At 55.9% G+C, this 13,788-nt stretch overlaps 1 long non-coding RNA gene across 1 annotated transcript in view; it reads left to right on the forward strand.

The window, feature by feature from the left end:
* LOC141570803 (uncharacterized) overlaps nucleotides 1-13,356 on the forward strand; it is a 78,816-nt gene extending 65,460 nt beyond the window's left edge. Inside the window, exon 3 of the long non-coding RNA XR_012495255.1 lies at nucleotides 13,143-13,356. This is a non-coding gene — a long non-coding RNA (uncharacterized LOC141570803). The remainder of the gene's footprint in view (nucleotides 1-13,142) is intronic.
* Nucleotides 13,357-13,788: the final 432 nt, after the last annotated feature.

Consider the following 13,788-nt stretch of genomic DNA (forward strand, 5'->3'; position numbering starts at 1 on the left):
CACCAATCCATCATAATATTGTACGATTTTTTGGTGTGTGTTTTTTTCTTTAACTGATGGATTTGCTGGCTCTTTCCCTCATCCACTCACCCTTAGCCCATGATCGGTACATAAATGAGCCAGACATCCTTCCATGGCCTCGGCTGTTGCCCTCATGCTCATGACTCCCAAATCATTTTCATGAGCTGTGGACCGATGGATGCAGCTGCACACCTCTCCACTTGCACATCCAGGCACCTCAGGTTAAACGCAGAAATTCAGCTTACATTCTCTACACTGGACCACACCTCCTCCTTTTGGTGGGGTTGGCCTTGAGCAGAGGAAAGAGAGAATGAGGGAGTTTCCAGAGGCCTGGTCACAACCCCACTCATTGCTGTGCTGCACCCATTGTGTGCTGTTGTCTGGGAAACCTGAGCCCCTATGGGGGGCCGTGGGGGAGGGGGAGACGATGGCCACGCTGACAGTGCTGTGGCCGCATCGTCGTCATTGAGATAGAATGGATGACAGCAGCTCACGGGAGGTGAGCCCTGAGGCCCTGGGGTTGGGGAAGGAGCACAGTGTCCCTGGATTCTTAGCTCAGCAGTGACAGAGCTACCACTGGGTGGGACAGATGTATTTCCACCAGCCCTTCGCTCTAGACAGAAACAAGACCACTGCTCCCAAAACCAGTCAGTATTTTGATCTCAATACGGGAGGGTCTTTGGCAGTAAATACTTGGATAGTGGCTCCACTGTCCTCCTCGAGCTTGTCCAGTGAGCTCCCTGGGGGTCGGGGGGCAAGCTGGGTCATGCGTGGGCAGCAGAGGGTGGGCGCACAGCCGTCCTGCCTGCTCACACACCAGGAGTGAGGAACAGGAGAGTGACCATGACCTAGCAGGCTTTGTTCCGGGACCGTAAGAAAATCCACTTGCATAATTCACTTCCTAGCAGATCTTAGGAGAAGCTAGTCAGCTCAGGGGCTGTAGACAGAATGAAGTCGTCAAACCCCCTCTGTGGTGAAGCTCTCAGATACAAGGGTTACATTCACTGACAAGCAGCGCACCCTGAGCCACACAGACCTTGGGCTTCCAAGGGCGGCTCTGGCGCAGCCCCCCCAGGTCAGGCCCCGTGCGTTGGTCGGCGGCTCTCATGGCTACTACTCAACACGACACCGATGGTCCGGCCAGTGTTACAGGACAGGAAGAAAAGAGAGGACCGGGAACTGGAAAGGAGACACAGATTGGCCTTGTGCAGACAAGATCACTTTCTACATAAGAAAGTTTTCCAGGAAACTTTACCATTAGAACTAATAAGGTTTACTATAAGGAGATGTAAAAACCCACAGCGCTGCTACAAAACAGCCAACACTAATAGGAAAATACAGTAGCAAAAACCCATCGTTCACAGTAGCGATGGGACGCTAAGGTATCAGCAGTAAATAAAGATGAGTAACCTCTCCAATGAGAAACTACTAAAACGTCATTGGAGGATGTAGATGGAGAGAGAGACCCTGAATAGTAAAACATCAGTTGTCCTGTAAAACAATCCATAAATGAAGTGCAGTTTCATTTAAAGTCCTAACAGTATCCCTCATGGCGCCCAACCAGGGGGGTGGCAGCTCCACCTGGGGCGCGGATGGACCAGGGACAGTCAAGCCCAAGTTTGAAGACAGAGCAGGAAGTCCAGAGTCTTGTCCCACCAAATGTGAAGCCTGCGACCGGAGCTGACGGGCGGTGCTGAACAAACGGGCTGGGGCTCTCCCACCCGTCAGCTTCACAAATTACCACAAACGTGGTGGTTAAAATAACACATTTCTTAGCTCACAGATTTGCAGGTTGGAAGTTGGACCTGAGTCTCCGTGATGGGATCCTCAGCGTCCTTCACCCCAGTCGAGTCCTCACGTCATCTCTCCTGCGCCTTCTTCTGTCACATCTCCAGTCTCAGCTGGGGAAGGTCTCATGGGACATGGCTGTGCTGACCAGATAGGGCGGACAATTTCCATCTCAGGGACATCAGCTCAGTCGCTTCTGCAATTCCCCATCACGACCTCGCTGGGCCTGCCACAGGAGAGACAGACTAAAGCTAATGCGCAGTGGCCACTGCTGAGCCTCGATGGAGGGAATCCCTGCAGGCTCCTTGCACTTGCCGAGGGTATGGATGTCTGTCGCGCCAGAAAGGCAGTTCCAGACAGAACGATCGTGCTCAGTACCTCGGGTCAGAGAGCCTGGGGCCGCCTCTCCCTCCTGTCTAGATTTGGGGACGGTGGGTGCAGTTTTCACCCAGCCAGGGTGCTGCTGACATCCTCACACATGCGCCCTAGGAGATGGACTCCCGGACAACATCTTCCAAAAGCCTCTTGATGACAAATTGCAGAATTCAGGGTTTGGGGGTGCCTCCGGCTAGCACTGCAGGTGTTTCCAAGTAGAATGGATGGGACGGCCGTGGGGCTTGGTCCAGCTGACATGGAAGGGGTACAAAGAGCAGAACACCTGTAATACCAGAACTGAGGGGAGCCTGGAAGGGAGGGGGAAGCCTATAGGTGTGTTTAGTTCTCCAGTTTTCGCAGTAGGAATTTATTAGGTGGGTGCAAAAGTAATTGCAGTTTTTGCAATCTTTTTTAACCTTTTAAACTGCAGTTACTTTTGCACCCACCTAACAAAAGTGCAGGCTTTATAAATCAAGATTGAGGGTTACACGGTGCATGTGTATCTTTTTTTCCGTCCTGGCACGTTGGGGGGTGTCTGTGGCCTGACTTTTATATTCTCTCCTTATCATGTAGCCCTACTGCCTGCGAACCCAAGTGGTTTATGAGTTCAGGGTTGCAGCGATCCCACGTCCTGGGCTTTGTGCCCCAAATGTCCCCGCAGCCCCTGCCCCGGTTCCAAGTCCCTTCCGGAGAGTAAGTTCCCAGCAGCCTCCAGATCCAGTGCCTCTGGGTAGTGCCCATCCACGCGTGCTGGGCCGTCGCGCCAACGGCTGAAGGGGCAGCTGGGTCTGCGGACTCCCAGGAATGAAGCAGCTTTCCAGTGGACAGGCCTGAAATATAATACAAGCTGTGCACCCACCTTGAGTCCTACAGTGAAGATGACAGGACGGTCACAGGCTCCTGGCACACAACCTGCGTGACCTCCAAAGCTTCTCCAGAAACGCCGCTCCCATGCCCATTACAGAAAATCCACCAGCACGCGTTTCCTTTAGTTTTCATTTGTATTAGCAATGTTGACACAAGGATTCCCAAAGGCAAGGGGCAGGCGGGGCAGGTGCCCCCATCTTCGTCCACTCCTCCCACCTGGGCCCTGCCTGTTGTCTCTACCACCCACCTGGTGTTCAGGTTCCAGTTCCCTTCAATGTCAATCCACTGTCTATTGACTCCACTCAGTTCGGATGTGACTTGGGTTCCTTTCTGATCCACTTTTCTTTCAGTCGAACTCACTTTCCACTTAATCCAGTTCAACTTCAAGTTCCTTTTCTGTTTTGCTCAATGCACGTCCGTGCGGGGACTGGGGACTGCTGTGCTCCCATCCCGCGCTGGGTGCCTGCGGAGGGCGGGTGTGGGACCCCACACCACCCTGTGGGAGGGCCTCACCCAGAGGTGGCCCCTGCAGAGTGTGGCGGCCACGTGACCCTGACCCACGAGCAAGGCATCGACCGAGCGTGACACACGGTGGGTCCCTGAGTGCATCCATGGAGGCTGTGAGTGTGGGCGGTGCCCCGTGGATCAAGGCAAGTCTGGGCCGACAGGAACACGACGGGACAAGCGAAGCCACTGTCTTCACTGCAACACTTCGCAGTCTTCAATGCTCTATGCGCCTGTGAGCCTCTCAGAAGGGACTGATGTGGGAAAGGTTTCTAGAAATTTTCACTAGTTTCAGGGGACACTGTTGCTGAGGGCAGGTCCTGTGCTGGGATCAGGACTGCTGGGCTCTTGTCCCAAGCTGTCCCTTGGTGGGGGTGGGGCAAGCCTGGGTCTCCTGGAGTGGAAGTGAGCTTGTCTCATGGTCCAGCCTGGGGCCCCGCTTCCAAGGGCCCCACAGCAGTGACACATCCCAGGCCCGCCTGCTTCATGCTCTCGGCAATCAGGAAAACCAAGATGGCCAGGGCATCTACCGACTGTGCACAGATGTAAATCCGGGCTGACCGACGTGGAGGGGAATGGAGCGTTTTGTTGGAGCTCTGCAGCCAGCGTCCCGAGCGCCCCAGGAAACTGCCCCCTCCTAGGACTCCTCCAGGCCCTCCCAGGAGGTGCCGAGAAGCAAGACAAGCAGAGAAACAAATTTGCACGGTCCCCGCCTTCGGGACCACGGATCTGCACACTGCTCGGAAGACAAGCCCAAAGCAGCCCCTCTGCGTCTTTGGAGCAGGAGCGGTGTGTGTGGGACATTCAAGGGTGCAAAGTCACGTCATCCTTATTTATGAGCTGACCTGCAGAGGCCGACTGCTCTGATTACTCGCTAATCATCCTCCGCGTGCCTGGACCCATGGTTCCCCGGAGTCAGCACGGTGGTAAGTGCCCGTCTGCATCGCGGGGCTCGGTGCAGTTGGGCAAACCTTTTGGTAATTTACAAAGGCTGTTGAATTTTATAGTAAGTGTTTTCCAAACCAAGCTGGATTCTAAACAATAATGACTTTTTAATGTGGCTCTGTGATTACATTGTCATAGTGAAATACAGGGGTCTCCAACTGCATCCGAAATGAGCCTGGCGTGACTGGCTCGCAGGCAGAGGCCCGCGGCCCCGGGAAAGCAATCTTCATAAATTACCCTCCAATCTGTGTGGCCGGGCAGGTGAGTCTGATGCCGACAGTGGCGACTGAAATTTCAGGGCACGATTTGTAAACAAGCTGTTCCTTTTGTTCCGGAGCAGTGGCCGCGGCCAGCATCCTCAGCAGTGGACACCACAGCCTCCCCAGTCAGCCTGCTGGGCACTGGCTGTCACCCTGGGTGACACTGGGACGGGGACCCCCAGCCCCACAGCTGCTTGCATGGCAGTGAATGAAGGAAGCTAGCACTGAGTGAGCCACATATCAAGCCCATGTGGCTCGTGGCCACCGTCTGGGCAGGGTAGACAGAGGTCACGTCCATGGGCACAGAAGGTGAAGGCCGTGGGGCTGACTCTCCAGCCACCTGACGGCTTCTCTCCCACGTTCTTTCCCCTCCTCACAGCAGTTCAGTGACTCCAGGTCCTGCTGGGAGGGGCCCAGAGGCATGTGGGGAGGCTGCTCACCCTGTTTCTGCGCAGCTCCGTGGGTGCCTCCTTGGGCTGGGCCTGTGCTGGGCCAAGGCACAGCGAGAGCAGGTTTCTCTCCAGGGCCTTCAGGCCACCTGGCAGGGCTGGGAGTTGGGTGGGGGGCCAGGGGCAGTGGGGCCTGTAAGGTGAATTCCTGGGGACTCCAAGGCCTGATGGTGGGGCTGGGGGTCCACACAGTGGGCACTGGGGCTGAGAGAACCCCTGGCCGCTGGGCTCTCAATCCTCAGGCTGGGGACCCTTCCTCATGACCCTCACCCCCTTAGTCTGCGCTCTGGCTCAGGCCAGGGTGAGGTTTCTCAAGTGCTGTCCCCAGGGGAGCTCAAGTCAGGGTCACCAAGATGGTGGGCACATTGTAGGCCCAGGGGCCCCCCTTCTCGGTCCTTCTGGGAGCCCCCCAGGACAGGCTCGTCCCTGCACATAGCAAGCATAGCTGCATCAGGAGACTGGGGTCCAGGAAGTTTGCTGAGGGTGCATGCCTGGGCTTCTGGACACAAGGAGCCCTGGGTGATGACTTCTGGAAGCTTCTGCAGCAGCAGACTGTCCAGGAGAGGAAGGGCACCTTCCTGCGTCCTTAAGGATGGGGATGCCTCTCCCGTCACGGGTCTCCAGGGGCGCAGGCTTTTCTGGGCTCCAGGCGCTGCCCCAGGACATAGTGAGAAAGGAAGTGAGAAGGGCTGATGGCAGGAGATATCTGTGATTTGAAAGCCCCAGGTTTTCAAATCTGTTCTCACCACTGGTTTATTTTTTTGACCTTATGTAAAGCCTGTTTTCACAGTTAAACCTCCTGACCCCACTATTCCCCTGGTGGGGCTTCCCAGGACCCCCACTCCCACATCCCATGGGCTTTGAGGGGGCCCTGTGAGGTGTCTATCTCTCAGAGTGGGGACCACACCTGGTCCAGAGCCTGTGTCCTGAGGGCAGTGGACGTGAGGGGCAGCAGTGCAGACTGTGGAGGGAGTCACCTTGCTGGATCCCCTGTGAGCGGGTCCCCATGGAAATGCTGCAGGTTGAGCAGCAGGGTCTCCTCGGGGGGCCAGGTGGGACCGAGGTGCAGGCTGTGTGCGCGGGGCCTCCTGTCTTTGAGGCTCACAAAGGAGTTACGAGGGTGGCTGACCCGCCCCAGCTGTCCAGGAAGGCGGCTGGTTTTAGCCATGATCCCACTGGCTGGGAGCCTGAGGTCCCCAGGACACTGCCCCTCAGTGACCCCAAAAACCATGGAGGCCTGCTTGACCCCCACAGCCTGTTGGCCAGACTGGCAGTGATGATGTGGGGCCACCAACAGCAACCATAGCCGTAGGGAGGCACCACCAGTCCCCTTATAGACAGGAAGGGACCCCACCCAAGGCCTCAGCACTGTGAGCAGCCAGGGGCAGGCACGGTCCTCCTGTTTCTTGGTCAAAAGCTTTCTGTGCCTTGTGGCGTGGGTGGGGGCAGGCGGCTTGTAGTGCCCGCCATAACCCAGCCCTGCTCTCGGCCAGCACCACTTTCCCTCCATCCTCACCACACCTAAGTCTCTTAACCCATTTTTCATAGATTTGGAAACTGAGGCCCAGAGTCGCAATTACCAAACAGCCGGGGGCTGGGATCCAAACCCCGAGGGGAATTGGGACGGGCCCCTTACCCATGACCAGCACCGGCCCCTGGACCTACTGTGCTCTGGGGGACCTGGGTTAGTGATGCCCCCAACTTTGCAGGATTACTGAGAAATCAAGTGAGTTGACCGCACGGGGTGGGACCTGAGTACTGGACGGTTATTAGGTTCCTTTTCGGTGCTTAACAGAAGAATTTGTTTGCAGCTGCAGGACCGGTTTCAGAGGGAAGAGGCCCTTCAAAGGGGCAGCAGCGTGCCTTTAATGTCTCCTCCTTAAAAAAATCAGGAGGGAGTCAGGAGTCATATCGTCAGGACAGCAGAGGGACCCAGTTTCATTTCTGTCACGCGCTCACGGTAACACAAACCCGCCACTGTCGGGAGGATGGCAGCGCCAAGTATATCGTGTCAAAAATTCACATGAACGTCCAATCTATGCACCAATTCAAAATCTGCTTTAACAAACTGCTCTTATTAAAGTCAATTGGCGAGCATTCCATTATAACAACAAACGAAATCCTCCCTGTCTGCAGATAAATAATTTTCTCCCCACACCTAAGCGGGAGGCATTAACTTAACGGGTAATGACCTAAATTATGTATTAAACTCAATTACTTTTTATTACTGCTTTCCAATTAGGGCCCCCGATTGACTCGCCACGCAGGGACTTCTCGTGCCATACCTGGTCCCCGCCAGCTCTGGCCACGCACGCCGTCACCCGGCTTAATTGAGTGTGTCTCCTCGCTCTAGCAGCCAGCGAGGGGGGCTTCTGGGCATGAATAAACATCCGCGCAGGCATGATTACCAGTGAAATTGCCCGTCTGCGCTGCAGAGTCACGCTCCGCAAACACTTCTAAGGCAGGACCATCTCCCTGCCTCCCACTCGCAGCTTCCTAACCAGGATGCTTTCCAGAGGCGGCTCCAGGGGACCGTGGGTCCTGCCCGGTCTTGGTAGCATGCTGCTGCTGTGACATGCATCTCCACTGGCTCAGAATTAGCTGTCCCCTGCCCCACCAGGTGCTGGCTGGCGGGGCCAGACACCCCACCATCACAGCTGCCCCAGCTAGCAAAGGGCTTCCCTTTTAAGCATCCGTGTCCTCTGAGAATGGTGTGTGTGTCCCCATCTTTGTCCATTCGGGCTGCTTAACAAACTACCGTGGGGGGGCCAGGGTGAGGGGCCGGGGGTGGGGGCTATGAACAGCAGGATTCACTTCTCACAGCTCTGGAGGCTGAAGGTCTGAGAGCAAGGTGTTGGCAGGTTCGGTGTCCGGTGAGGCCCTGCTTCCTGGGTCATAGACGGCATTCTTGCTGTGTCCTCTCGCGGTGCAGGGCGAGGGAGCTCTCTGGAGTCTCTGCATACAGCTCACGCATGGGGCCACCGCCCAGGACCTCGTCACCTCCCACGGGCCCCCCCCTCCTCACACCATCACATTGGGAGTGAGGCTTCATCATATGGATTTGGGCGGACACACATTCAGTCCATTGCAGACCGTATTTCTCTAACGCAGGTAAAGAATGACTTTTTTAAAAATCGTGTAGCCCTCCAAGCACTAAAACACTGCTTTTGAGCAGGTGGCCCTGTGCCAGCGTCACTGCAGGCCCTGTCTACACAGCCTGTGTGCGGTGGAGCGTGCCGTGAGGGGCGTGGGCGGCTGGTGCACAAGGATCTGGGGGCAGGCCGAGCCGGAGGTGAGGGAGCGAGCGGACAGGCTGCCAGGCGGGAGGGCGGGAGCCCAGGCACTGAGCTCCTGTCTTACCACTGGGCTGAGGCCCCTCTGGCTGGGCTTCCCCGAGGCCGCAGAGCTGCCCGCTGCCCGCTGGGCCCTGCCCTCCCCCACCACAGGCCAAATGAAAGGCTGGAGGGGGGAGGTTGTGGTAGGCTTCACAGAGGTCCCCCGATGAAGGCCAGGAGATGGGACACCCCGAGATCTCCTGGTGGTTTCGCTCCTGCCGCCTTCCCTTGGCTTTGCTCATTCACCAGGCCTCCGAGCAACCTCGAGAGGGGCCTGGCGATGGGCCTGAAAGCGGGGCCACGGATGGACAGGCCTTGTGGGGGCTTCCCAGCTTTCCACAGCGCCTGGCCGTGGCCTCCTGGGGCACTGCTGGGAGGGGCGCATGACACAGTCCCACATCCCAAGTGGCCACCAGTCACAGTTCGGGTCGGTGGGGGGGGGCACCCAGTGTGTACGGCCTGGCGGGCAGCTTCACGCTGGCCACTTGGATGGTCATCAGGAAAGAAAGCCCTTCCAGTCTGGGCTCAGGGCCTGCGAGGCTCCTTGAGCCAGCAGACCAGGACCCGGCGTGGCCGGCCTGCATGGCCACTGCTGTCTCAGTCCCTCCTCCCATAACCCCACCGGGTCAGAATAGGGACAGTGGAGTGAGGCTCAGAGACAAAGTGCCCTTTTGGGCAGAGCTGGGGTTGGCACGCATGCACCTGTTGGCCCGACCAGGAGGCTCTGCAGTGGCTTTCAGGGACTGACAGATAGGAGGGTGACAGCAGTGGGGTCCTGGGCAGGTCACAGGGGGACCGGAGAGACACCCGGGAAGACGAGATGTGGCTGGGCATTCAAGGACCGTGAAATCAAAACCTAGTGGGAGAATGGGTGGGTGTGAGTGTGGCATGTGTACAGTGTATGTGAATGTGTGGTGTGTGCATGTCTGAGTGTGTCTGTGGTGTGAGTGTGAGGGTGTGTGTGGTGAGGGTGCTCACAGACAAGGTTCTCAGCCTCACGCTACTGCCGTGAGTGCCTAGACTCCCGCTTTGAGACACCTGCACAGATGGGTGGGACCCTGGCTCTTAGCTGGGTGGCATCAGCTGATCTGGTCTCTTGCTTCACTGCTGAGCGGCCTCGGTCAGGTGACATAACATTTTCACGTCTGGCCACCTTTGGGTCTCCTTCATCTGAACTGTACTCACCCTGCACAGCCCATGGTCCCACCACGCGGCTCCCCAGGCAGCCCCTCTGGCCACACCATTGCCCGTGCTCCAAGCTGGGATGGAAGGTGGTGGCCAGGGTACCCAAGATGGGTCAGGGCCCCAGTTTCTGGCCCCTGAGCCCTCCTGAATGACTTTCTCTGCTGGACCCCTAGGGGCCACAGGCACGGATGAGGCCCAGCTTTGGCCTCTGTTGACCACAGGACCATGGGCTAGGAGGAGCAAAGCCCAGGTGGGAGACGGCCCTGAGGTTGGAACAGTACAGGAATGCTGCCTGGAGGAGGAGGCCTTTATGTTACAGCTCAGTGGCACCTGAGAGGTTAGCCAGGCCTCCACCTGGGGCCTGCACCCCTCTCTGACATGCATCTCTGGAGCAGTCTCAAAGCCAGTGACAGACTGGATAGCACCATCCCCAAGCTGGGCCAGTAAACCCAGTGGCCCCCAGCCTGTCTCTCACAGGCATCAGAGTTTGCTTTTTGTTTGTCTAATGAATTCCTCTGCTGTTCAAGAAAGAAATTAATTTTGCCTTTTCCTCCAAGCGGTCATTAGGAAAGCTTTTAATGAACATAGTAAAACCCAACTAATTATTGCAATGGCATTTTACTCTAAATAAAATTGACAGGAACCACGAGTATGATGCATATAATTCTCCTTAGTTTATTAAAAACCATTTATCACATTTTATCCTAGAGGAAACTGATCATATTAGTCTGTGATAATTTAACTAATATTTCCTAACTGCATCTAACATTTAAGGGGACTTTATCCTTATTAAAGTCATAATGCATTATATGAGATGACCGTGCATCCTAATTACTTTTCTTGGTGAAGAATGGGGCCTAGACTGACTCTAAGATACCTGGTGGGGGGCCTCGAATTACAAAGACCCCCTCTTGGTTTCAGTGGAAGGGCCTCAGCTGCCAACACTGTGAGCTCTGGCTACCAGGGGCTGGAGCCTTGGGGTTGGAACCCGCCCCACCCCGGGTGGTCCCAGAACTTCAGAAACCCACCCAATCACTGAAGGACCACAGTGAACTGGAATTTGCGTCACTGGTGTCCCCAAAAGCTTGGGTGGATACACCCAGGTCTGAACAAAAGTGTTCCTTCCTGTTTGTTGTTAAGCCAGAAACCGCTTTCTGCCCCAATCCAGACTTATAGCATGCCACTCGGTCACTGCTCCAGGTCAGGAAGTGTCACCAGTCCCAGAAATGGGACAGTCGAGGCTCCTCCTGAATGCTGGTTGTTCAGGCTGAGTTCCACGTGGCAGGTCCCCATGCCACCCACATCACATGTTCCCGGGACAGACCACACTGTGCAGCTCTCACCATCAGGGACCAGGCCTCCCACGCCCTCACACAGCCATGAGGATCTGACCTCTCTCCTCGCACAACCTCCAGCTCTGGCCCCTTGGCCCCACCTGTGCTCTTTGACCCATCGAGACCCCACGTTCTTCCTCCTCTCCGGCCCTGGGGGCTCTTGGTCCTGTGCGCCCACAGTCCTCGGCCAGATGGCCTCACCTGCGTGGCCCCAGCCCACCCTCACAGCCCTGGAAGGACCTGCCACCGGGAGCCTGGTGGCTGCCTTATCAGCCTTTTTTGCGCCCAGGCAGCTGAGGGCCTGGGGAGCAGTGCACAGCCAGCATGTCTGGCCTCTCTAAATTCACACTCACCTGCCCCATGGGCACCAGACACTGCTGAGCGACCTCACCTGTTTAAGGGCACCTCCGTCCCCTGGCTGCAGACTGAGGTTAGGCCTCTCAATTCTTGTCCCCAGCGGCTCCTGTGTCTCCACCGCCCACCTCTTTGGAGGGGCTGCTGTCCCCTCACCAAGCCCCAGGCCTTGGCTCCTGGCCCCCGTCTCCTGCAGGAACAGAGGACGAGCCCCTTCTTCACCAAAGCCCTTCCCGCCTCTCCACCCCTTTTCTCTGCATGGATCAATGTCCCCTCCGGGCCTCAGGCTCTCATGCTCACCTGCAGAAGGCAAAGGGGGCACAGAACCCGCCCCACCACCCCTCCCCTTTCTGCCGCCAGCCCTCCCCAGCTCCACCTGCCCCACCACCTGCTGAAGTTGCTTGTCCAAGGTCACGCTCGAGTCCTGCTACGTCAGTGAGTCTTGCAGCCCCCTCGCGCTCCCTCATGCCCCAGCCGCCTTGCCCTGGTCTTCCCATGCTTTTCCCCACCCACCCCTGGGTCTGCACCTGTCCCCCTGGCCACTGCTCCCTGGCTCACCTGGCTGGTTCTCTCCCTCTCCTCAAGCCTCAGGGGTCATCCTGGGCCCTCAGCTCTTCTCTGTCCCAAGATACCTCCCCACCCGTGGCTCCATAGGCCCTCTGTCCCCTGACAACTCGCTCCCACCCTTGTTCCTTCTGTTTCCTTCCTTTTGAGCTCCAGACCTGTATCCAGCTGCCTACTCTAAATTTTTTTCATTGTCAGTCCTTCGTTTAAGTTACACAGGGAATGCAGGCATGCGTGCCTGGGGAACAAAGCAGGTACTGTCCCTTCGTCCTGCCTCATGTGGCTGGGCATGGAGGCGTCTACACCAACCACGTTCTTCACATGGACATGCACAGGGGCGCACACAGAAAATAAAACACACACAGTGTGTCGTGGGGTTGCTGACGATGTTTTGTGGCTTGTCCGCACCTCACTGTTATACCTCACCCCGCCAGCGGGGGGCGTTGCGTTCCGTTGGCGCACAGGGCCCTGCTTGGCTTTTACAGATGGTGGCAGAGCTCTCCGTGCTGTGGACAGTATTTCCGGTAACGCGCTGTCCTCTGCTGATGAGAAATTAACTGCTTCTCTTTCCGTTCTAACTGTTTTTTTCTATCACCACACATCTGCCACTAAACCCCTGCCTGTGGTTCTGTGTCGTGTGTGTGTCACGTTCTAAGCAGGTCCCTCTCAGGACAGGCTGGGTCGAAGGGGACACACATGGAGCTTTTTGATGGCTGTTCCCAAGTTGTTTTCTGAAAAGGCCGTATAAAGTATTCCCCACTGTACGTGTTTTTCTCACACCTTTATCATCATTAGAAAGTATCCGTCTTTTACCATTTTATTTCCAGTTTTATGGGTGAGAAAGAGTATCTCACTGTTGCTTTCACTGGCATCTCCCTGATTACCAGTGAAATCAAGCATTATTTAACTTTGTGTGTGTGTGTCTTTATAGCTACTTCTTTAACTCACAGAATTTATCTGTTTTTGACGTCGAAATCCATGTTCATTTGGTCCCACTAGGCAGCCCAGCCTGCCAGCCCCAGTGCACCCCTCCCCGCTAATGTCCACACAGCTTGTAGGTACACGGCTGTTTCTCGACTAATTCGCGCCTTGTCTGCAAGCCAATTCCCATTGTTCTTCTTCAAAACTGGGTTCACTATGCTCCAGCATTTTCTTTCCCAGGTGGATTTCAGTCGGTACGTTGAACTCCATAAAAGGCGCGATTACAGCTAGATTGGGACCCCACCGTGTGCATGGATCTTTGGGACAGAGACGTTTTCAGGACGTCAGTTTTCTCACGTAAGAGCAGGATCTCTTTCCCCATTACTAAGATTTTCTTTTGTGTCTGCCAGTAAAGTTTACTGTTTTCCTTGCATAGGTTTTGTGAGCATTTCTGTTAATTTCCCCCCAAGATGTTTTACAGTTTTTCTGGCTATTGGAAATGGGAACGGCTTCTTTCAAACGGCTCTTCCTAGAGTGTCTGGAGAAGCTATGGCTTTTGGCTGTTGGCCTCGTCTCTGACCATCTTACTAAACTCTCCTGGCATTTTTTATTGAGTTTTTCCTTGGATTTGCTATACTCAGTTTTACTGTTAGCAAATCACACTTGTTGCCTCTTCGTAGCTCTTAAAAGTCATTGCACTGCCTCGGCCTGCGACGTGGGATAGAGGTGAGTGTGAGTGCCACCTTGCGATGGGCGTCTCGATGCTGCCCCACGCATGAGGCCCCCACCGTCCCCACCTCGCGTAGACGCCCATTGTGAGTGGGGGGTGCTCCTGACAATGCTCTTCTGCATGTGTTAATCTGAGCCTGTTGATTCTGCCCTCATG

This window comes from Rhinolophus sinicus, linkage group LG03 (genome assembly GCF_036562045.2).
Source record: "Rhinolophus sinicus isolate RSC01 linkage group LG03, ASM3656204v1, whole genome shotgun sequence".
Classification (NCBI taxonomy): domain Eukaryota; kingdom Metazoa; phylum Chordata; class Mammalia; order Chiroptera; family Rhinolophidae; genus Rhinolophus; species Rhinolophus sinicus.